Source organism: Astatotilapia calliptera, chromosome 16, assembly GCF_964374335.1.
Source record: "Astatotilapia calliptera chromosome 16, fAstCal68.1, whole genome shotgun sequence".
In the NCBI taxonomy this organism is placed as follows: domain Eukaryota; kingdom Metazoa; phylum Chordata; class Actinopteri; order Cichliformes; family Cichlidae; genus Astatotilapia; species Astatotilapia calliptera.
Genome location: NC_137437.1, coordinates 7,746,101 through 7,770,345, shown reverse-complemented (window position 1 = coordinate 7,770,345; position 24,245 = coordinate 7,746,101). Strand labels below are relative to the sequence as shown.

Here is a 24,245-nt window from a genome sequence, read left to right as displayed (position 1 = left end):
TATAAATGTGATGATTGGACAATATTTGCAGTTTCAGTGAAAATGTTTGCCTTTGCTGCAGGCCTCATCAGAACAGATCAGTTTTGTTTGTGTCACTGGCACAGTCTCAGCACTGAGGAGGCAGCCAATCAAATACCGCCGCACTGAAGATTTACATGTGTAGAGCATATAGGACACGTGTTTAAAGTAAATGAAGATGGATGATTCTCACATATCAGAGCACAAAGATGCACAGTCATTTCCAAAGAGACGAACCTTTAACCTAGACCCCGAACTGATCCCTCAAACCACATCTTAACCTTGAAAGAGCCTGATAAAGGAATGAGGACCTGAGAAAAATGTCCTCACAAAGACAGGCGAACCTAAGCACACACACATCCTGCAGGCAGAATTAGGTCCCCGGCGATACGGCGGGGGGATTGTGGATGAAGCAAAGGCTTTTGACAGGCTGAGGAGGCTGCTTCGCTGCAGCATCGCAGGAAGTTCACACGTTTAAGACTGATTTATCTTGCATAAAAAAGGCACTTAGCACAATAGCAGTTTGGCTCCGAAGACGGCCTTGTCTCCAGCACCACCAGCAGACTGCGTCACTGTATAGCAGACTCTTGTAATGTGATACTGCACTGCTTATGCTACACAGTTAGTCACAAATTAGACTTACATGTGTTTAAATGCTGCATATTATTTATGAAGCCAACAGAAGTTACGTTTAAACGTGTCAATAAAAGTCAATAAAATTTCAAATCACACAAAAGAATAGTAACGACATCCACAAAGTTGACTGACACAACACTGTGTGTGACATTAACAAACTCCAGATCCTAATGACTTTGGTTTGCTGCTCAGCAGGTAATTGTGTGGATGCTTTAAGCATCCACACTATTGAGTTCCTCTTGGGACTTCCGTACACTTTTTGGCACTTAACTACTTCCACAATTTTCAGCCGATTTTCACCGTTCAAATTTTAAACTATTCTGCTATTTCTGCTAATTCCTGCTATGTCTTTTGGTATTTTTCACTATTATACTTTTTAAAATATTAAGCTTAATTTGTCCCATTGAAATGAATGGGAAACTTCTGCAATTCTGCTAAAATTTGCTTGTTTCTGAAACTTAACTACTTCCTCATATTTTCACCTAGAACAACCATTCAAACTTTAAAATGTTCTCAAATTATTGGGCTATTCAGGTATGATTCAGCTTTTTCAAATCTTTTACCGTTTTACCTTTATGCCTCTTAAAGTTTTCAGTTGCAAAATTGTGATTTTTCACAAAATACATGCGTTGTTATGGTTGCTATGCACTTGGCTTCCAGTGTGCCACTGAAGGTTTTGCAGTCTTCTCTTCATGTCCGAACAACTTCTTGCTACTTGCTCAATCTTCACTCAACTTCCACAAATTATACATCAAAACGTAGGTATTTTTGCTGGGTTTCCGAAAATGGTCATTTGTTTGAGGGGAGTCGTCATTATGAGAAATAGACTGCAAAAATCCTGTGTCTCTCTGTGCTGCGTGCACCTGTTTTGGCGGGAAAAAGTGCACAGGCTCTCTGATTGGTGGATTCAAATTCAGCAGCTCCAAGGCTGCTTGACTGAGCTAGAAACTTACTTCTCTCTCTCTGTGTGTGTGTGTGTGTGTGTGTGTGTGTGTGTGTGTGTGTGTGTGTGTGTGTGTGTGTGTGTGTGTGTGAGAGAGAGAGAGAGAGAGAGAGAGAGAGAGAGAGAGAGAGAGAGAGAGAGAGAGAGAGGAAGCCTTTTTATGGGATGATCTCATTGTAAGATTCAAATTCAATATATTTAGACTGGTTGACTGAATTGGATCTTGTGTGTGTCTCTCTCTGTGCATGTGTGTTTCCATATGTGTCCATATTTGTGATTGTGTGACTGTTATATTTTTTTTTGCCAATTTTTTTCATTTAACAAGTATATTTGAGGGACCCTTAGCATGTTCAGCATTTTTTCAGCTGTCCATTTTGCTTTTCCAATTTTTCTGTTTAAGTTATTACTATTGTGCTAAATCATACTATTTCTGCTATTTTATAAGATTTGTGCTAAATATAGTATTTCTGTCAAATTATAGTATTTGTGCTAAAACATAGTATTGATTTAAAATTACAATATTCATAGTTCATAACGGTGTCTCTGGTAAATCACAGTATTTCTGCTCTGTTGTACTATTTTTCTAAATCATAGTGTTTCTGTAATGCTTAAGTATTTTTGGCTAAATATATTCTTTCTGTTATCTTATACTATTTCTCCTAAATTCTTGTATTTTTGAGAAGTTATCATGTTTCTGGTAAGTTACAATATTTCTGCTAAGTTCTGCTATGCTATTGTATTTCTGCCAAGTATTATGTTTCCTCTAAGATATTGCAGTTCTGCTAAGTTATTCCATTTTAGCAAAGTTCCTTTGCTTCTGCAAAGTTTTTACAATTTCTGCAACTTTTCAGCTTTTTCAGCTAGTTTTTGCATACAGCTTCAGCTTTAAAGCATCCACACTGCATTTTCGCAGGAAATGCAAATCTTTCTAGTTCACAATTGCTTTTATAGCTTTTTCTCTGAAAGAGATGCGATGGTAGCAGTGAAAATGAGCCAAATCAGTAAAGTTGTGGATCGGATTGGATCCAGATCTCAAGCTTGCCTGAATAAAACTATTTTTTTGTTCCAGAGAGGCTTGAAAAGTGGGGATGAAGGAAAACACATTTACAGTTATGGCAAAAAGAAACTCTGTTCCTTAGCAGGTTTTAAATTATGAAAAATACAGCCTCAGATGAACAACAATATGTGACACATCAAAATTAAGCTAAAGTACAGAAGCAGTCTATGAAAAAGTATTAAGCACTCTATAAAAGCAGGGGTTTGCTGGTCTGGAGTTCAGGTTTTTTCAACACAATCGTATGTAGGAGATACAAAGCAAAGACTTAAAGAGAAAAACTTTGCTGCCAATCAGTCTGAGAAGAGTTATAAGGCTAATTCCAAACAATTTGAAGTCCATCATTTAAAGTTGTTGACAAGTGGAAGTTATATAAGACCAATCTTCCAAGCAAATTCAACCCAAGAACTACACATCAGGCTCTACAGGTCTCAGTTAGCAAGTTAAATGTTAAAGTTGTAACTTTTTAAAAAAGTTTTATACAATTAAAAAAGACTGAACAAGCATGATTTGTTTGGAAGAACAGACATGACCAAAGTGGCCAGATGTTTGGCCGTAATGCACAGCACCACGTTTGGCAAAAACCAAAGTCAGCATCTCAGCACAAACACTTCATACACATTGTCAAGCTTTAGGTTTGTTTTGCAGCTACAGGACATCTGTACCTTGCAGTCAAAAAGTCACCCATGAACTCCTCTGTATAACAAATTATTCTAAAGTCAAATGTAAGACTGTCTGTCTGACAGATACAGCTTGACCAAACAGGACAATGATCTGAAGCTCAACAACACCCAACAAAAATATTCTAGTAGGACTATAAGAGGGTTGCGCATAAACAAATGCTTACAAACCTCAATGAACTGAATCAACACTGTTGAGAAGAGTGGGCCAAAATTCCTCTGCAATAATGTGAGAAACTGATCGAATTAGAAAACAAGCACTTCAAGCAACTTGAAGTTACTCCTTCTAAAAGTGTTTCTGCAAGCTGTTGAATGACATTGTTTACTCGGTTTTAGTACTTCCTTTTTAGCACGCATGTACATGCTAACATCATCAGATATTGTCTTTGAATGAATACCATTCCAATGTAACATGGTCTTCTACAGACAGAGAGTTGCCCTATGTTTCCTATCTTCTAAAAATATACAGTTTTATAAGGCTTAGTTGTCATTGGTTATTTTACATTTAAGCCAGTGCAGTCATTGTCTGCTGAAAGCATTTTTACATTGTTGCTTTATTCAGAAAGGCATTTAATTTTTTGCAGTCTCAATGTTGACATATCAGGAGAGATTACGGCATAGTTGGTTAGAGTTACAATGAAAAGGGCAGTGTTGGGAAGGTTACTTTTAAAATGTATTCCATTACAGATTACAGAATACATGCCCTAAAATGTATTGTGGCGAGCTCAGACAAGGAGGAGACGGAGGTATCGTTTGGTCTTGCTTCCCGTGAGCTAGCCAGGGAACACAGCCGTTTATTGACATCTGCAGAAGAACAGTGCCGCTAGCTAACTGCTCAGTGCGGCAACAGCACAGCAACTGTCACTACCCGATCCGTACCGGAAACCCGATCGGTACCCCGCATGCGCGAAAGGTTTCTACTTCCGGTCGTAGCGTTTTACGATAGTTATGGGTCAGAGTATCTGTTAAGATGTTAAGAATAACAATAAATGTTTGCAATAATGAAGCATTTCAGTACAATGTAGACAAAAACGAAAAATAAAAAGAAAGTTACGGATCAGGACTCTCCGATCCTTACTGCGCATGTGTAAAGTCTGACCGTACAAATCGGGTCTACCCGAACCGTACCGCGCATGTGCAGTGTTTTCTTCTTCTTCTGTTCGTTTAATGGCAGTTTACTCCCCAGTGTACGAGGATACCGCCACCTGCTGACCGAGCGAATAAACCCTATTATAAACTGAATTATCGTCATTACAAACGTGTGTTAAATCTGATTTAGCGATAGTCGAGTGTGTTTATGCTTGTCTGTGAGGAGAGGATTGTTGGAATAGTGATGATGATGTGCGCTATCACTGTCAATTGTCAGTAAACACTTCATCTGGCTGATGAATCTACACGTGAGATATTACAAAGTCTGCATTATTAACTCTGTAATTAGGCGCCATTCTTCTTATTTTACGGCGCTGTTGCTCAATCGGGGGACGCTCTCTGTTGAGGAGAAAAGCATGAATTTCTTTGTATACGGATTATCCATTGTTTAAATGTCCCGGGCAGTCGAAAAGAAGGCAGAGCTGTTGAGAAATGCTAGGAGCTAACTGGGCGCTAACCGCATCATTCAAATATATTGAATGTCGCAAAGAGAGGAAGTGACGTAAGATTTGCGCATGCGGGGTACCGATCGGGTTTCCGGTACGGATCGGGTAGTGACAGCAACAACAACACAAAGGGCGCCCTCTGACCCCGGAAGGACACACTGTCGCAGCCAGAGGGCGTCACCCGTCACCATGGCAACATAAACAAAGCACAACTGTACAAACAGAACCCCGAACAGCCCTGACCCGCTACAGTATTCTGTAATGTATTCCGTTACGTTACTCGATGAGAGTAACGTATTCTGAATACTTCGGATTACTTAATATATTATCATGCTGTTTACAACTACGTTAATGTACTATTGCTGTGATATTTATTACTATTACTGAAGGTCCGCAGCTCCGAACCCGTAGTAAAGGGACCTCTGACTAATACGGCAGGTTCTGTGTCGGGCTCGTAGCCGAAAAACAGCTTTACTTTGTTGTCTGGGTCAACTTTGCTTGCAAGAGACAGAGAGAGGCGTTGAAAGGCTGCTCCAACGGAACTTATTGTTTCGGAGGAAAACACGAACACAGTGTACAGTCGAGTCTTAATAGCTTACTTACAACTGGGCTCATCAGGCACTCTTCTTGGCTGCAGTGGTTATTATTATATTTACATGCTTCCAGCTCCCGTTTTTGCTCGATGGCAACTTGTACTTTTCCACTCGCCTTTTTCTCCCTCCTCGCGCTCACGGGCACATCTCCCTGCAGCACGGACTACACTGCCCATGAGGCTACATTCTTTAGTTTAGAGCTATGCCTGTAGCATTCTCCCTATTGGCTTAGCACAACAACAACAACAAAAAATGCGCTCTCTCACCCAGGAAACACGCAGAGAGAGAGCGTCTCCTGTAACCGTGGCAACCGTAACGCTGCCGCCTGGAACAACAGAACGTAGCTGTCAAACAAAACCCAAACAGTCCTGACCCGCGACAATATGAAACAGGAAAATACCGCCGTGTAATCCATTTATTTCAACAAAGTAATTGTATTCTAAATACCACCTTTTTAAACGGTGACTGTAATGGAATACAGTTACTCATATTTTATATTTTAAATACATAACGGCGGTACATGTATTCCGTTACTAACCAACACTGGAAAAGGGAAACAAATATATATGTATTTTACAAACAGCAGCTTACAGTGAAGACAGTGCAAGACTCAACAACACCGTCTGTTCAATAATGATGCAAACTTTACCACATGTATTGCACAAAGTTCTCAGAATACTTTAAGCAATAGTCATTGCTGCAATCTATTTGAAAAAAAACAAACAAACAAAAACCCACATGGTGATATCAGTATCTGCCAACCGACATTGCAGATGAGCTCTACCAAAACACTGATTACAGCTTCACCAGTAAAAGAATTACAACATGCAAGTTTACCTAACAATAGTAATCAAGAATGAATATTAGGAGATGTGCTGAGTCGCTGATATAAAAAGTTGAGGTGGCTTTAAAGGAGTTTCTGAGTTTGCATGAGCAAGATGGTGGCAGTGATGCAAAGACATCTGTTTGATGGAGAGCTTCTGTAAAGAAATGGCCTGTATTTGTATAGCGCTTTACTAGTCTCTAAGGACCCCAAAGCGCTTTACACAACCAGTCATCCACCCATTCACACACACATTCACACTGGTGATGGCAAGCTACATCGTAGCCACAGCCACCCTGGGGCGCACTGACAGAGGCAAGGCTGCCGGACACTGGCGCCATCGGGCCCTCTGACCACCACCAGTAGGCAACGGGTGAAGTGTCTTGCCCAAGGACACAACGACCGAGACTGTCCAAGCTGACAAAGAGGCAGTCAGAGCTGCTATCATCTCCTTCTCTCTGCTTTCTCTGAGCAACACAACACTTTAACACTAACACACAGACACACGCACACAAACAAACACAAACACACTCTTTATCCAGGTAAGAATCACATGTTTAATGGGCCACAGCAGGCAGTTACTTGAAATCTACACTGAAGCAAACACCTCCAGCCATGTACCGTCTACAGCAACTGTCTCTTTTTTCAGCTGCTTGCTCGTTTGTCTCGACCTGCTTTGGCTAATCTGTCTAATTTTCTGTGTGCTGAATGCGAGCATGTGTCTGTTTGGAGATGTAATGTACCATCACAGCCTTGAAAACTACCTCATGTTTGATATGTTTTCTCAGGTGCCTGAAGGCTCAAGTGTTCTTTTTTTCTCTCTCACCAATAAATGGATGAAGTACTTAAAGTAATCTTATTCTGTACATGCCTCTAAGCCCTAAACAGTCTATTTTAAGTTTGTTATAGCTGCAGACATCATTTTCAGTTGAACAGCTAGACTGTATATCTATTATACAGCAATATGTTTGTGCTACAGTATTCTCAAAGGGTGACTGCTAGTGAGTTAAAGAACATATGTTACAAGAAAAGATTCAGACAAAACCAGCTCTACCACTCGAGTACAGTGAATAATACCAACTAATATCACTTCAAGTCAATTACATTTCATCTGTATATCACAACAGCTATGATCTGAAGTAGGGTTGCCAACTCCCTGAAAAATAAATAAGGGACACCTCGTGGCCAGGACCGGGCAACCCAGTTCACCCTTCCCAGTGTGGTGAATTTTGTAGCTATTTTTTTTGTGTGAAATTATTTTTTTAACTATTTGACTTGAATTTGATTTAAGCAGATGCATATTCTTTGTGATATGACCATATGGGAAACAAATGATCATTTAGCCATTTATTTTTTAGCTCAAAATGACAACATTAACACAGTAAAACAGGTCTCTTTCTTAAACAGAAGCCTGTCATGCTTAACTTTTGAGAATATAAGTAAATCTTTCTTTAAAAGAACTCTGTCCTGCTTAACTTAAAATTATATAAATTAATAGAAAACAATAGAACGAAAAATATTCTGTAACAGTGCACATATCAGTTGAGGTATTATTTCAGCTTTTCTAATGCTAATCAGCTGCTCCTGTTTGTAAACCCACTTGTTCCCATGATTACGCATCATAACTCATCATCATTATTAAAATATGTATTACTTTTATGTATTAGTGATCTATTTGTTGTAATCATCTATCCTTGCAGTTGTTTATTACACAAAATAAATTATATTATCACACTTCTGGCCACATAGCCCTGATATTCACTGCACATGCCCATTTTAACCTTAACCAGAGGGTTTAAAAAACAAACCAGTGTTTACATACCATATCTGCTTCTGCCGTGACCTGGTGGACAAGAAATTGGTTAAGGGTTCCCCGAGCTTTCACGCCCCTCATGTTCTTCATGTGCCCACCATTAGAAGCATGCCTATGGAAAAAGTGCGCCGGCACACAGTGCAGTGCGCTTTATAGGTGTTATCGTGCACTTTTCCAGCCAGGTGTTTTCCTTTTCCCATTCCTCCCTGTACTTTTGCAGCCTTTTTTTTTCTTTCCCTGAGCGAACAAACATTGCTGCTCTAATGCTGGGCTTACACTGTGCGATTTTTGGCCCATTTTGAGACGATTTTTGAGTCGTGTGACCGATTTGGTGATCGGCCCGATTTTGGCCTTCATCGTGCATCGTTTAGTATACGTGGGGTAACGAGAAGCGGCTGTGGTGACACAGCCGCTCACACTGCTCACGCGCAAACACGTAAACGTCGGTGAAAAAGATGCACGGCAGTGCAGCGTGTGATCTGGACACCAGCGATGGAGGCACAACTTGTAGAACTTTGGAAAGCTCACCCGAACCTTTTCGATGTGGCATCACAAAATTATCACGACCACAACAACCGTGAAAATAGTTGGATCTACATTGCTGCTCAATCACAGCTGCCTGATCAATGTTTTTAATTAGCAATTTAGCAAAGTTGATGGTGGTGGTGGCGTGTCTGTGTGAGTGAAAGACAGAGAGAGCGAGCGACAGATTTTCTGTTATAACCTTCATTTTATGGACGCACAGTGTGAGCGCTCAGGTCGCATCAGAGCATCGGGCGGTATAGTGTGAGACCTGCATCGTGACCTACCAACTTCTAACCCTGCGAGCCAATCGTGCAGTTTGAGCAGGAGCTGAATCGCGCGACTGAAAAAATCGGACAGTGTCTGCCCAGCTTTAGGTGTACTGTCGTCCGAGACTTGCACCGCAGTGTCGGCGTTTGTTTCCCTGTTGGCCATGCTTGTTGTTGTGGTCATCTGTTGTCTTCCGGTATTTTCTCCGTAAGAGACCTTTCCTCGACCAATGAGATGAGCGGTAAACTGAATTGTCATACTCGAATTGCCATAAGTGTGCTGTCAGCTCATTGGTCACAAAGCAGGAGAGGGGCTGGGAATTATGTTTTCAAACAAAGCGTGAATTCCATTAAAAGTTATAGACTACTTTTGATTCTCACTGTATTACGGGACACAGTGCGTCCCTTATTAGCTCAATACGGGACGTGTACTTTTGTTTCTAAATACGGGACGATTCCGTTTTTTAAGGGACGGTTGGCAACCCTAATCTGAAGACACTTTGATGTTGCTAGCTTGCTAGCAAGTTAGCATTTAGCTAAGCAGCCTTAGAGTTGCTGGTCACGTCTGTCATGAATATGTGAAAGAAGTTCGCACATTGAAGCTAAAATGAAGTGTAAACCAAACTTATTAACATAGAATTTGCCTTGAAAAATCTCCAAATGTTGTAATTGCTGTTACAAGTCTGTCAAAACCTTCGGCCCTCATTGCCTTTCTTATTTTTTGCGTATCTGTCCGTCCATTGCATCCCTCTTCTGACAGTCGACAGGTCCACGCCAAACTGCTATGCATTTCTGCTCACTTTCACGCACCATGAAATATTAACGGTTGAATGCATGTCCTGTTTATTATTCATGAGCTCACTTGATCTCAGCATCATTCACACACATGAGCTGTGTGTGAATGATCACACATGTGCACGTTCTCATATTTGGATATTAAGGAGTGTTCAGTTTGGTGTAAAACAAAGTTAAATGTGCAAAGAACTTTGATGTGCAAAATTCCTGGAGTCACTAAAGCTATTCTTAACAGTGAGTTTCTGATTTAGAGCCAGTTAACCCTTGGTGCTTCTGGCAAAGGGAAGGAGCAGGTGTGCACATTTTTATTTTGCAGTAAAGCTACTAAATGGTCACAGTTTTGCATATTTACTGAACATAATATAGTTCACTGGATCACTTTATGACAGAAATGTATAAAAAGTTGATGATTTACAGGCAAACTTTACCAGATATGGATTTTTCTGAGTGGACTGTGACCGTTCCTGAATATCAAAATATGTGTGTGCAGAAGTATACGCAATATAAAGAGCACTCTGGTTTGAAAAACCCAAATTTGAATCCTTCAGTCTTTTTCAAAAAAAGATCTAGAGAGTTAAAGTGAAGCATGAATCCAAGAACTACAAAATACTAAAGAACTCCCACTCTCTGGGCTTTTATAGAGGATGATTGCAAGATAGTTCATAATAAACGACAAACTCACAGGATTCAAAATTTTGATTTTAAACATGAAGTGAGTAGTAACAGAATTTCTAGGACTCCACGCTCAAATGCTTCTTTTACACTCCTTTTTGTTGTGGTTTAACTTTGTGCCTTACTTTTGTTTTAGTCATCATTTAGAAACAAATGCTACTGAGTATTCTGTGTGACTGAGTACTGATTAACTGACCATTCATCATGCGCTAGTAAGAGTATATTTTAAAAATTTAGAAAGAACTTGCCTGCACAATACCCACCACTACTGCTACAAGTTTGAAGTTAACTTTAGTTCTGAAAGTTAATTTGTCCTTTCCTTTGAGGATATGATTGTTATTCCCTACACTGACGTGGTGACTGGTATTGTGTCACTCCCCGCTACTGTGTATAACTACAAATCACAGTAGCCAATCACAGTGGCTGTGGACTGCATTTCCAGGGAGGCATGCCAGGTTACAGTGTAGGGTTTTGGAAAGGTTTGTGGTTATAACGTACCTACAAAATAGTTTTAACACAGAAGTATAAATCCCTGTTAGTGTTGCCAGACGTCTGCCCCTAGTGGTGAAACCGGCATTGACTGCAGCTTTAAGGACAAAGACGATCATTCTCACAATTAGCCTACAGGAAAAGGCAAAAATAAGTAACATCAGCAGCTGAGAAATATGTTGCTGCTCTTTAAAGTGCGACACACGTGGTCTTAATCGGTCTCCAATGGTGGTCAGGATGGCCTTCTTTAAAAAAATGACCCATTAATCAGAATAAATTTTAGCTCCTTTTAGACACAAAGTGTTCCCGTTCTCTTAAAATGTGTTGTGGGACCTTCCACACATTCCACACATTAATGGAGCATGGCAACAGTCCACGATGAAAGTCTGCAACCACTCAATCTTCAAAGCCACCGTGTTTCTGAGGATGTCCCGTTCTCAACCGACCACCGATAAATGATAGTAAATACTAAAAGACTGACTGTCTCCTTCAGCATGAGCCGAGCACAATTTCCTGTAAAGCTCCACATGCTTCAAAATGTGAAATAAAGAATTTTAAACTGAAATGGTTTTGTTTCACATCATGACTCCACACTCACTGCATTTGACTGCAGCAGTGAGCAGATGAAGGGTTCGTGTCAAGGGAGTCATGTCTTCCTGCTTCACTTCACCCACGCATCCCAGTACACACTGTATTTCTGTGGTTACAGTGCACAGTGCTGCCTGCAACACTAGCCTAAAAATACAGTTCCTGAAGGCAGCTGTCATGCAGTGGTTACAGACAAAGGTACGTGTTGAATTACAAAATTGTGAATGAAACATAACTGAAAATGTCAAATAGTTAAAGATCACCAGGCAGGTGACTAAATAAGCATTTTACTTACTAGCACCATCATATAAAATCAATACAATATTCTTACTGATTCAGTTTTAATGGAAAACATAACACATGACAAATATATCCTGCCTACCAGTTGATCAATGTTCACTTTTAATGGTGTCCTGATGAGTCTTTAACAGTTTGTTGTACAGCAACAGAGCTTTGCATTACAGAGACAGTGATTTAGAGACAGTTGGTTGCTGATGTATTAATAGTCAGCATGCTGGAATCAGTCTGATTTACATTAAAGGACAGAAGACAGATAGCGCTTAAATCCAGGAGAACAATGGCAACTTTTATCTCTGCGTTTCTTTGAACAGCCTTAAACTGTGTGCTCCTTCGGACTCGTGATATTTTAACATTCATTAGTGCTAACACAAAATATAGGTGCGATTTATTTATTTTTTTTCTTCATTGCATTTTTAGTGAAATTAATAAACCTTTTCTAGCCAAGCAGAAACCTCCTGGATGCAAAAAAAAATGAGCCAACATAGTGCCAAAAACTGCAATTCCTCCATGGCCATTTGAGAGCCCCTTAAAAAGCCAGTGAGCTTGCATAGATGCAAGACACAGAACTTCATGGAAAAATTATTCCGATACAAAAAAAGGTTTCTCTGTAGCTAAATTCCCTCTTCATACCTGTAATAGGAAGACCCTTCCTGCCTGAAAGTGACAGAGACAAAGATATGACATTACTCAAAGCTTCCAGAGGATTGGGCCCCTGTTAGAATCTAGTCCTCTCTGTCTCTCGATGCAACTCCTCATCGATCAAGGACCTGGTCAAAACTGCCACAATGAAGCTCAGCCAAACTGAAAATATATCACCAGTCAGATGCTTTTCATAAAAGATAAGTATCTGTCTGATACGCCACTAATACGCCACACAGTACTCGTGATCCCAGTATCCACTGATGGCATTGCCAAAAACATTACAATAGAAAAAACCAAGCGTACTCAAACTGCAGAGCTAATAATTCCAATCTAATAACTCTTGTTATATTCCAGCCACAGGCTGTATTAGGCTGGCTTGTGCTTCCTAATGAATGGTTTTATTACAAACAATGATCTGGATTTTATGTTCCTAAACAAAACCTGGTTAAATGAAAACAACAGTGCTACGGTTATTATTGTATCAGCTACTCCAAACTTCCTTTTTACAAGTGAGGCTAGAACACATAAAAAAGCAGGAAGAGTGGGCACTGTATACAAAAATGGCCACCACCACAAAGAGCTGTCATATGGCATATCAAACATTTGACTGTCTGAACATTTGCAAGACAATTACAAATCAGCCTATTACCATCTATAAAATATGATGAAAATTAAAGGACGAGGTTTAAAGAAAACTTCTTCATGTGTTCATTTTTTGCAGATTTTATTGCAACACTGTCTACTGTTACACACAGCTGTTGCCACGAACGTCGCACTCGCTTACGTCATTGTCACGAGACAGTCTCGCAAAAACAATCACGGTTTTAGTAACGCAGTAACGCAGCGTGCTTACGGGAAAGTAACAGTAATCTAATTACCTTTTTTTGCAGTAGTAATCCCTTACTTTACTCGTTACTTGAAAAAAGCAATCAGATTACAGTAACGCGTTACTGCCCATCTCTGTTTACAGGTAGGATTTCTGAACTGATGCCATTGGTGCGTCTCCTGAAAATCTCAGATAAATTTGAAGAAATTAAAATTGAAATTAAGGTAAAGGTCAGAGGTCAAGTTTACTGGAAATCTTCTGAATGCAAGTTCATCCGCTTGCGCTCACAAACAGACAGTGAGATGTAGTCGGTTTTGAGCAAGTGTACTGTCATGACAATGCAAGTAAGAATACATTATGATTAGGAGAGCATTCACACATTAAGGCTTAACAAATGATGTTATAAAATAAGTCCTGTCTTGTGACACAGGTGTTTCGGGGTTGACTTGGCAGGCAGGCATCTAGAATTTAAACTTCCAGAGGGTTTGTGCCACCTAAAGACTGTACTGCCAGAGGCAGAAGGGTAACACTGGAGAGCGCCTTGATTTTGGTGGTTCTCGTATGGAAAAAACTTCCTGAGCACCTAAAACTGTTAAACAGGGCCATAATATAGAGGACAAGGTCCTCCTACAGTTTCAATATTGCTTGGTAGCAGAGACAATGTGGATTAGTGGTGATTATCCCAACTACCTTGTTGTTTGTTGTTATATTTCTACCATGATTATTTGTGTAGGCTTTATAAAATTGTTTTTCTCTTCCTATCCCTCTGTAAAGCACTCTGAATGAACTTGTATCTGAATAATTTTATACAAATAACCGTGACTTGAAGGCTAATTAGCCGGTATCTTTTTGTACATGTGCACCTGTACATTTTGTGGATGCAGTTTGCTGACTAAGGCCTCTAGGGTTGGCAATCAGAATGCTAATGCTGAGGCTTTAAAATACAGAGTCCAAAAACAAATTATGTCACCATGGCTACGTCTATCCTTTATATGCAGACTGTGTTTCCTGCAGATCCTACAATACCATGTCATCAACACAGGGTTTATCCCTCAGTGTGTATAGGCCCTCATTGTTAGGGAGTACACCCTGGTCCTTGTGGTTTGAAGGTTTTTGGCTCAGTTGCCCAGCCATAATAATTCCGTCCCAGTCAAAGTGCATCAGGTCTTTCCACCTGCCTAGTTCCCTCCATCAAACACACTGACTGTAAGAACTGACTCTTAAATTGGTAAAGTGTGAAAACACACGTTTCACACCACATCCTTCACGTGCACACAAAAATATGCAAGGACACTCCACGCCTATCTGCACTGAGCTCATCTGCACCATTACACATCAGTTTTAACCAATAAATATTGGATCGAGCACAGAGTGTGCTGTCTACTTCACACATTCTGTGAGCAGCCCTTTATAATTCTTTATAAATATGCATGACACATGGTATATAGCAGCATCCTCATGAGGAACGGTCTGTATCTATGGAAACACCAACAGATCGAGAACCTTCATAGACAACTCATGAAACTGGTTTAGCTGCTACATGTGTGATACTACCCAGCTTTACGTAGCAGAGGAAGTTTATACAGTAAAAAAAAGCTTGTGCAATGGCTTCTGTTATAGGCAGCATCAGCAAAGGTGGATGCATAAGCCTGCGAATTAGTAAGAGGTCACAAATTTCCCTGCTGCTTTTCAGAAGCCACTCTTTAGAAGACTCACAGATCCACAGGAATATCCATGACATATAGTGATTCTTTGCTTTATCTGCTGTGTAACTGTCAGCTGGGTAAAATGTTTCTTTTTTTTCCTGTCATCAAACTCTTTGCCTTCCTTCTGCTGCTTCTCCTATCAGCTTAACACCTAATTCCATCATTTCTAAACTGCCCCAGCCACCCTCTTTACCCTATATCTACACAAGTGTTGTATGTTCTATGTCCACCAGAATGCAAAGGTCTGAGTGATTTAAATTCACCTGAGGCTCCGTACATTCTGTTGTGACGTCCTCAGTTTGACACATCCTCAGAGCACAGTCAAGCGACTGGCAAACAGGAGAAACAGGTATTAGAAACACGCTAATTCCTGCTATCTGTGTGGGCGTCTGATTTATGAGGTCATTTAGTTATTCAAATGTGGCTTTAACTGTGGGCAGTTTTCAACACGATTCTGCAAAGGTGCTGACCTGCCAAGCAGACAAACACATTTATAAAATCTTGCAGTGCGTGAGCAATGACTAGAAACTCAAACATCAATAACGGCGAGCAGGTGTGGCTCCTGCTCCCTGAGATTTGACGCTTTACTCTCCTTCGACTAAAAATAACAGACAGAAAGTGAGAAACTGTACATGTTCCTCAAGGTTGTACATCTGCCTAAGGTTGCACACAGGTAAACAGTGGAAAGCAAAAGATGGGCTGCATTTGGTGACATGTAATATTAAAACCACTGACTATTGTCTGAGATTGATTTAAATCTTTAATGGCTTTTAAAGGCTACAGTAGCTGCAGTCTACCAGGTGGTTTCCAGGACTATTAACTATAGAACTGTAACTCTTTGCACTTATTTGTGAACAACAAACCATCAACAGATTTTGTCATTAATTTTGAGGACTCACTGGTTAATTATTCATTTTTGTCTAAAAGTATAATGTCAGGTAATCCACAAGGTCCGGCACCTTCACATCCAAAAGACATCTCTGGTTTGAATCACTGTCATTTCGATCTTCCTGTCTGCCCACACTTAGTACTTTTCAATGTATTCAGCAAAGAGCGTAAAGAGACTAATCTATGGATGGAGTGCAGGGCCTGCCATTTCCAGTGTGAGTGGGACTCCCTCTTTACCCTTCAACTGAGAGACAGGGTCATGGCCCAGATATCAGTCAGTACTCGCTGCAGCAAATTACTTCTAATAAAGCCTTTAGAAAGGCACCATTAAACACAGCGACAGAGAGAGAGTGAGGGAGAGAGACGGGCTGCAGTCGTGGCAGCAAATCCAATCAGCTCCAATCAAATCATTGTCCAGCGAAACAGACCAGCTAAGACCCCGTAATGACGACCAAATAAAAGGAAGCGTTTTGCATTTAACATCTGAATAGCCATCAGTGTATAAACGGCTGAAAAAAAAACATCTTGGCAGGTTTTCCGCGGCTTATGAAAGAGCACAGAGCCTTTCGTCTCTGTTCGGAGACATGACTTAGAAAGAGAGAAACATTTATGCAAACCCATTTAGCTGATTAAACAGCCGAACACGACTCTAACACAGCTTTAATAAAGCATTAGTCAATTAAACCTCCACCAGCATAGACTGACAAATATTGGTTAATTTTTTAAGTACGTTAATGCTGTATTTAAATTGAATAAATGCAAAATTATATCACCGATCATTACTCGACGCAAAACTTCCAAAAAATTGTTCTTTATGTGCATATTGAGCCACACTAAAGCTCCTCACAGTTACATCAGTGTTTGTTTTCTGCCTTACTGCTTTCACTGTCTCCTTTTCCTCCACATTCATTATCACTTGATCAGGTTACTGCCCTGTAGTAAGACTCATAATGAGCCAGTGCCTAAAATTAGCTGTGAAAAGGCTGCATCAGAAATGGGACAAATAGCAATTAACGGCTGACGCAGAGGCCAGCTCCACAAACTGAAGGCCGTGGACAGGTCGCAACAAAACACTAATTTTCTTTTCTGGCTGTGTGTCACATGCTGATTGGCTGCTCCTTTGAGTTCTTGTGTTATGAATATGTTGCTGCCCCGAGCATCAACCAGGTCTACACTGTTTCTTAAACTGTTCATATCTACTTCTTCACATTTAGTTTTTTCAGCTTTTATTTTTCAGCCGTGTGCTGAACGCTGTTTAGTGCGACTCCTATCTTCTGAAAGGAAGAGTTGGTGTAAAAACTGCACACACTTTATTCTGTGGAGGAAAATTTTCAGATATTCAAACAGTTATGAGATAAAATGGATTTACTTTTTCAGATTTTGCAATTTAGAAAACTTTTTCCTGATAATATTCCGTAGCCAGAGGAGCATTAATTTTTATGGATGCGAATGCTTTGGGTGCTTAGTCTCTCTTTGTGACTAAACTGCTTAGTGCATTTTCTTTTCTGTATATGTCAGCCCTTTTACAGGACTGTGTCTGCAATCACTCTCAGACAAACTGGCAAAGCTTTGCAACTAACTGTTGCCTAATTTATAAATGCAGACAGATTGCCAACATTGCAAACTGAGTCAGTCTGATGAGGATCTCAACTCAACTGGTTGTATTCAATTAAAGGTGTTGGTGATTTTGGCTGTGGCTCAGGAGGTAGAGCAGGTTGTTCACTTCTAAAAGTCTGCCCCTGGCTCCAGCCTACACCATACCTTTGGAGAAGATACTAAGTTGTAGTTGGAGTGTGAATGTTATATAGACTTAGGCATAGAAAGTGTTTAGTGTTTAGTGTTCAAAACAGAGTAGAATTATAGGATTAACTAAAGGTGGCAGCTTTACTGCTGATGATCAAAAATACAAAAAACACAGGCAAGGAAAAAACTAGTGACAAGACACAGGGAACTAAGGAACTAGGATACTTGGAAATCACACAGTGTGAGGGGAGGACACGACAAAGGACAAATGCAAACTGAGGGTTTAAACACACGAGGAGAGATCAGGGCAGAGTGAAGCCACCTGGGTAACACAGCTGAACAGAATCTAGGTTATGAGACAGGGGAAGGAAAACTGAACATAATTCACATAGGATATTAAAAATAAAACAGGAAATAACTGAGACTAAGATATACAAACTTGACACAAAGGCAGAAGATAAAAAAAACAGAGACAAGAGCGGACAGATAACAAAACTAAGTCATCAGAGAACTAACTGCTCAGAAAACAGGAATCATCACAAACCCAGAAGAACCAGAAGAATAAATAGTACAGAAGATACGTACAAGATGATCAAAAATAGAAAACTAGAAAACCCCAAATATCCCAGAACTCAAAACCCTGGGACTTCGATTATCATAAGAAAAGCTCTAAATGTTTAAATTCCTATATAAGAGCAAGACTGCTAAGTGCCTGTGGCATTTGAATTTCTCTTTCATATATATATTTATGAGGTTCCTTGATTATAAATAGTTAATGGGAATTTCTGTGAATGTCAATGGCAACCGATTTGTGATTTTTAATGATTTATTACAGTTAATCCCCATGTTATCACAAACAGATGACATGTAATTGCCAACCTTACAGCATTCAACCGCAAACCGATAGCAGACTCAGTCTGTCTTATTGCCATGTTATTACACAAGACTTGGCCCCTGTCTTCCAAGCAACTACTTCAACTAAGTCCATTGAACATATTAGTATAATTTCAGGTTATGCTACGGTCTCCAACCACTGTTTTCTCTACTGAGACTGTAGCTTAAAGGGCAAACAGGCTGTTAATCAGGCTGGCTGTGTTTCAACATAGGCAGCATGTTCTGTGATCATTTGTGAATGTAACAGCACTGCATCCTTCGCCTGCTGACAGTTTTATATTCATATGGTTAAATGTGAGAACTGTTGGTGTGTCTGCAAGTTTCAAATAAAGATCATTTGTTACTTTTGAGCCTGTCAAGATAAACTGAATTATTTAAGGACCATATTCCCATTTACAGGTTGCCCAGAGAGTTAAAGCAAAAGAACCAATATTTGAAAACCTATTTTCAGAACCTTTCGTTAGACTTATCTAGGGACACGTCATATGCAACTCTTCCTCCCCTATTTCCTATCTTCTTTTCAAACATCTTCTGCCCTAGAGAGACAAAAGTGTCAAAACAATCTGCATATTTTCTTTCCATCTCTCCTGAAATTAAAATAATGTCAGGCTGACTGAGTGCAGTGATTCTAAGACTAAGTTTATGCACCTGCAGTGAATAAACTGCAACTTCACTATAACCTCTTCACAGTGTTGGGGAGTACCGGAATACATGTACCGCCGTTACGTATTTAAAATACAAAATATGAGTAACTGTATTCCGTTACAGTTACCGTTTAAAAAGGTGGTATTTAGAATACAGTTACTTTGTGGATTACACGGCGGTACTTTCCTGTTTCATTTTGTCGCGGGTCAGGACTGTTTGGGTTTGTTTGACAGCTACGTTCTGTTGTTCCAGGCGGCAGCGTTACGGTTGCCATGGTTACAGGGTGACACTCTCTCTCTCTGCGACTGTGTGTTTCCTGGGTGAGAGAGCGCCTTACCGTTGTTGTTGTTGTTGTGCTAAGCTAACAGGCAGAATGCTACAAGCATAGCTCTAAAGAATGTAGCATCATGGGCAGTGTAGTCCGTGTTGCAGGGAGAATGGACTGCCATACACGTTATGGGTCTGTGAGCGCGAGGAGGGAGAAAAAGGCCAGTGGAAAGGTACGAGCTGTCATCGAGCAAAAACGGGAGCTGGAAGCATGTAAATATAATAATAACCACTGCAGCCAAGAAGAGTGCCTGACGAGCCCAGTTGTAAGTAAGCTATTAAGACTCGACTGTACACTGTGTTCGTGTTTTCCTCTGAAACAATAAGTTCCGTTGGAGCAGCCTTTCAACGCCTCTCTCTGTCTCTCGCAAGAAAAGTTGACCCAGACAACAAAGTAAAGCTATTTTTCGGCTACGAGCCGACAGGGACCCCGCCGTATTAGTCAGAGGTCCCTTTACTACAGTTCGGAGTCGCGGACCTTCAGTAATAGTAATAAATCACACAGCAATAGTACATTAACGTAGTTGTAAACAGCATGATAATATATTAAGTAATCCAAAGTATTCAGAATACGTTACTGTCATTGAGTAACGTAACGGAATACGTTACAGAATACATTTTGGGGCATGTATTCTGTAATCTGTAGTGGAATACATTTTAAAAGTAACCTTCCCAACACTGCCTCTTCAGCAGAAGATATTTTACACTCAAATGATACCACAGATTTTCCAACTAATCCTTTACAGAATTTAGAACTGCAGTGTTTGGCTGATCAATGAATCATGATTACAAAGTGTCAACCAGTGGATTGATTCTGGTTCCCTGTGTCTTCTGTGACTGCAACCATAATGTCTTTGCTCTCTGAGCAGACATTTATAGATGTAACCTTGTACTCTGGGTAAAGAGCATGGCCATTTTTTCATCATTTACTGATGTGCTATAGAACAAACAATTATTACTGGCATATCAATCAATCTGTGGTGGCTTATTATGGTGCAAAACCAGAACACTCGCTAGAACACAAGTACCATGAAAAAGTAAGATTGCAAATTCAGTCACAAACTATGAAATAATAAGAACTAAAGTCCAAAAGTGTCATCATTATCCGTAAAAGTGCACAGGCTATCAGATGAACCTCACCAAGCTAATGTACAGTTTGTGTCATCTGGCAGGGCTGCATTACTGAGAGCGCTCCATGCATCTCAGTTACAACGCTGCAGCTCTTTAGTCTGTGAATCAATCCACCGTGGATTGCTTAAAATTCAAGCAATGCTATTAGCGCGACTCCGGCTCCTGTTTCGAATCCATTTAATCCACTTAGGGCCTGAGAGGCAGCAGGAAGGGAGGTGGGGTGGTTCAATACAGCTGGCAGTCAGCAAAAAAAAAAGAAAGAAAGAAAGAAAGAAAGAAATGGGACAGAAAGATGCAACCTGGCATGTGTCTGACTAATGAGAACATGCTGATCGACACTTAAAACAGGCAACATGTCATTAGGATTTTATCTGTACTACGTCTTTCAGAGTCATCCTTTGGAGCGGCATCATGATATCTGAATCTCAAGTCTCCTTGCACGTCTTGCTGAACTTGTGATTCCATGATTAGTAATTCCAGAATACAACAGTGACTCCAACTCCACATTAAAGTTGTATACCTGCACCCTGCACCCTGCAGTTTGTCTCCAATTTTGTTATCACATGCTATTATTACACGCAAATGGGACAAAGTTTCATAACGGTCAATGTGACGCTGGAGTAACCGTTAGGACCTCGCTCTGTGGAGCTCCCTGATTCTGCCGCGTTGGGAAATCCACTGTCCTGTAATCTATAAATCAGTCTTTTCAGCCGTTCTCCATATAAGAGTGTTTTTCACTCATTCACAACCTTAAGACTGCTTTTCTTTTTAATCTCAGTCCAACAGTGGCATGCTTTCTACTGCCACAGTTTGTGTTACATAACTTGGCTGAAGCTGCACCTGAGCAGGTAGCCAGCATGCTAAATGGACTGCTATTTATAAACAGCTTTTTCAGTCTTAGTGAAAACTCAAAGCACCACAGGCCACATTTACCCCATTTTGTATCACATGCAGACCAAGAGCTGAAAATAAAAAGAAAAATGACCTTTAGCTTAGTGGATGACCAACATCAGCAACGGTAACTGCTTTTCAACAGTCTGGCATTCATATTCAGAACAAGAGATGACTCCGGTTTCTAAAACTGGGATGTTATGTCCACATATACAGGATATTGGTAAAGCCTGTTAAAAGTAGAAGGAGCAAGTCTGGGCTGGTTGTGTTCCTCCATGGGAATACTTTATATTCTATGAATGTGAACACAAAAAGAGCTGAATTATGAGTGGACACAATCATTTACCGTGACACACTGGAGCTTGTTAGAGGTGGGAAAGAATGGCAGCCAACAAATCAATGTTTCTCACATGATGAAGTGACAGAGGAAGAAATAAATCAACCCCACAGCATTAAGACCTGGACACGAATCCACACTGTTCACTCCAGGTCATAAATGTGCACAAAATCAGAAACAACAACAAGATTTATGTCAATTCATCTCACATAGTTTATCCTTCCAAATAGATTTTATAAACAAGTTTACTTTCTTTTGGTAAGGTCCAACACAGCCATAATTCAAAGATTTAAAAAAATCTTCTGTTTATTATTTAAAGCGAGTTGATTAATAGATAATTTAAAAACAACAACAACAAAAAACTGACAAATAATTGCTCTTCTTTAGAAAATTATTATTTTTTCTTTCAAGTATATTTATTTTGACAATCTGGAGAAAAGGTTAGACAAATAGTCGCTGATTTCTACAGCCTTTGACTTGACACTGGCCAGCTCAGGACAGTAATGAGATGCTAGCTACAGTGTGAGGTCAAACAAAAGACGGAATTCAGTGGGTGGATTCTGCGCACTCTGGACTGGAGCTTGTTATGAACCAAAACTAGAATGAAAAAAGAAACTATTAAATGATGTGTGAAAATAACTGAATCTAAATAAAAATCAATGATAACCTCCGCACACGGTCTCTATCACAGCCACAACATTTGGGTAGAACGGACCTTCATTAGGTACAAAATAATAATAATAATAAAAATATAATGACTCACACACAGTTATATATACCTTGACATCCAAACACTGGTAGAATTCAATCATTCAGACAGAGAATACTAACTGCTGAACACGTGTGTACTCTGAACAAAACTCTAACTTTGCTGGAGGACTAAAACTCTGCAATGTCAAGGTGTCTTGAGATGATACACAGAAAATACACTCATTGCTGTCTGTTTACACTGGCCTCACACACACACACACACACACACACACACAGACACGCAGTAACTAAGCGTTCCAGCGATTGGTGTATTTGATGATGGTAATGATGAGAGATTACCCTGCTCAGCTGAGCAGGAGACAAACTGACTCCACAAACACAAAACTCTTCACACTCTCCCTGTGTGACAATCCAGTTTGTTCACTTCACAGTAAGTTGTGATGTATGCACCAGTGATATGATGCGACTTTATAGCATGCTGAAGGAAGGAGTTATTTTTGTATGGCAACACCAGAAGTAACAATCACATTGGTGGGCCTGAAAAAAACAAAAAAGGAATTCATATCTAGATCCAGGTTTCTAAATCCCTGGTTACCTACGACCTTTTGTTCAGGAAGATAAAGCTGATGTTGGCTATAAACAAACTATACCACAGTTGTATAACTTCAGCATCACTGACATTAAGCTCCAGTGTTTATACATAAACACAATCTCTGTAGGCACATTTAGCCACTTGTTAGCAAATACCTTTGGGCCATGTGAAAAGCTTTAAAATGAATAAACGTATTTATTTTATCGTATAAATATCACAATGTATAATTTTAATATTACAAAAATGTAATATTATATTTATTTTATTCTGTAACATGAAAATGTCTATTGATTTTCATGTTTAAAAGCCCATAAAAAAACTTTAATAATAATAGTCACTGACTGGCGGTTGTGTTTCTGTATCGCTAACAAATACAAAACTCCACACTCAAAAAACAGATTCAGGTCCTCCTTTCAAAGAACACATGCAAATTATGTTAGTTGTTCACAAATGCAATTAAAAAATACCAAATTAATTTGATTTTCTTTGTGTAAACCTAAAATTATTCAAAACCAGCAGAGGCTGATTCTGAACACAAAATGAATGAGTTTGTTGGGGCACTGGGGGTAGGAGGAGTACATTTTTGCACTTAAGTATTTGTAAAGTCAAAGAAATAAATTCAAGCCCCTCTTTAAGCTTAAACATTATTTTTAATCTCATTCAACGCAAATGTAGCACTCCAGCGTTACTGCAATTATTATTCGTGTGGTGAACCTAAATTATTTTCTCTCAAAGCAGTCTTTGTCACAAGAACACAAAGTTATTGAGTTACACAACGGTCCGCCTTCTTTGAAAATTTTGCGCTCTTTCAGGATCACCTAAATGAATGCAGCTGCTCTTCGCCTCTCTGTACTTTTTGGATAAAACTACACCTTCAGGTAAGGTAACATATTATTTTTTCATATATCCAATTGTGTATTTCTTTATCAGCTAAATCTATGGCAATGCTATTTATCATAGAAGCTTGTAACAGTTGTTTTTTGAACTTTTGGTGGTGCTACCATTCTCTTCTCTGCTTGAATACTATTTTTTTTTGACAATATAGCCAGGTCTTTTCAAAAGTGCCTTGTTTTAGAGGAGAAATTGTGTAGCTGCCAACTTTTAAGTCGGAGCGTGTGCTAG

General features: G+C 39.7%; 2 protein-coding genes across 3 annotated transcripts in view; one reads left to right on the top strand and one right to left on the bottom strand.

Annotated features, from left to right (window-relative positions):
• Window positions 1-24,245, bottom strand: part of enox1 (ecto-NOX disulfide-thiol exchanger 1) — a 142,375-nt gene that overhangs the window by 53,950 nt on the left and 64,180 nt on the right. The window lies entirely within an intron of this gene.
• The window catches only part of LOC145421100 (uncharacterized), a 3,070-nt gene continuing 2,403 nt past the window's right edge, over window positions 23,579-24,245 (top strand). Inside the window, exon 1 of the mRNA XM_080290903.1 lies at window positions 23,579-24,245. This exon is cut by the window's right edge and continues 409 nt beyond it. The gene's annotated coding sequence lies outside the window, so the exon portion shown is untranslated.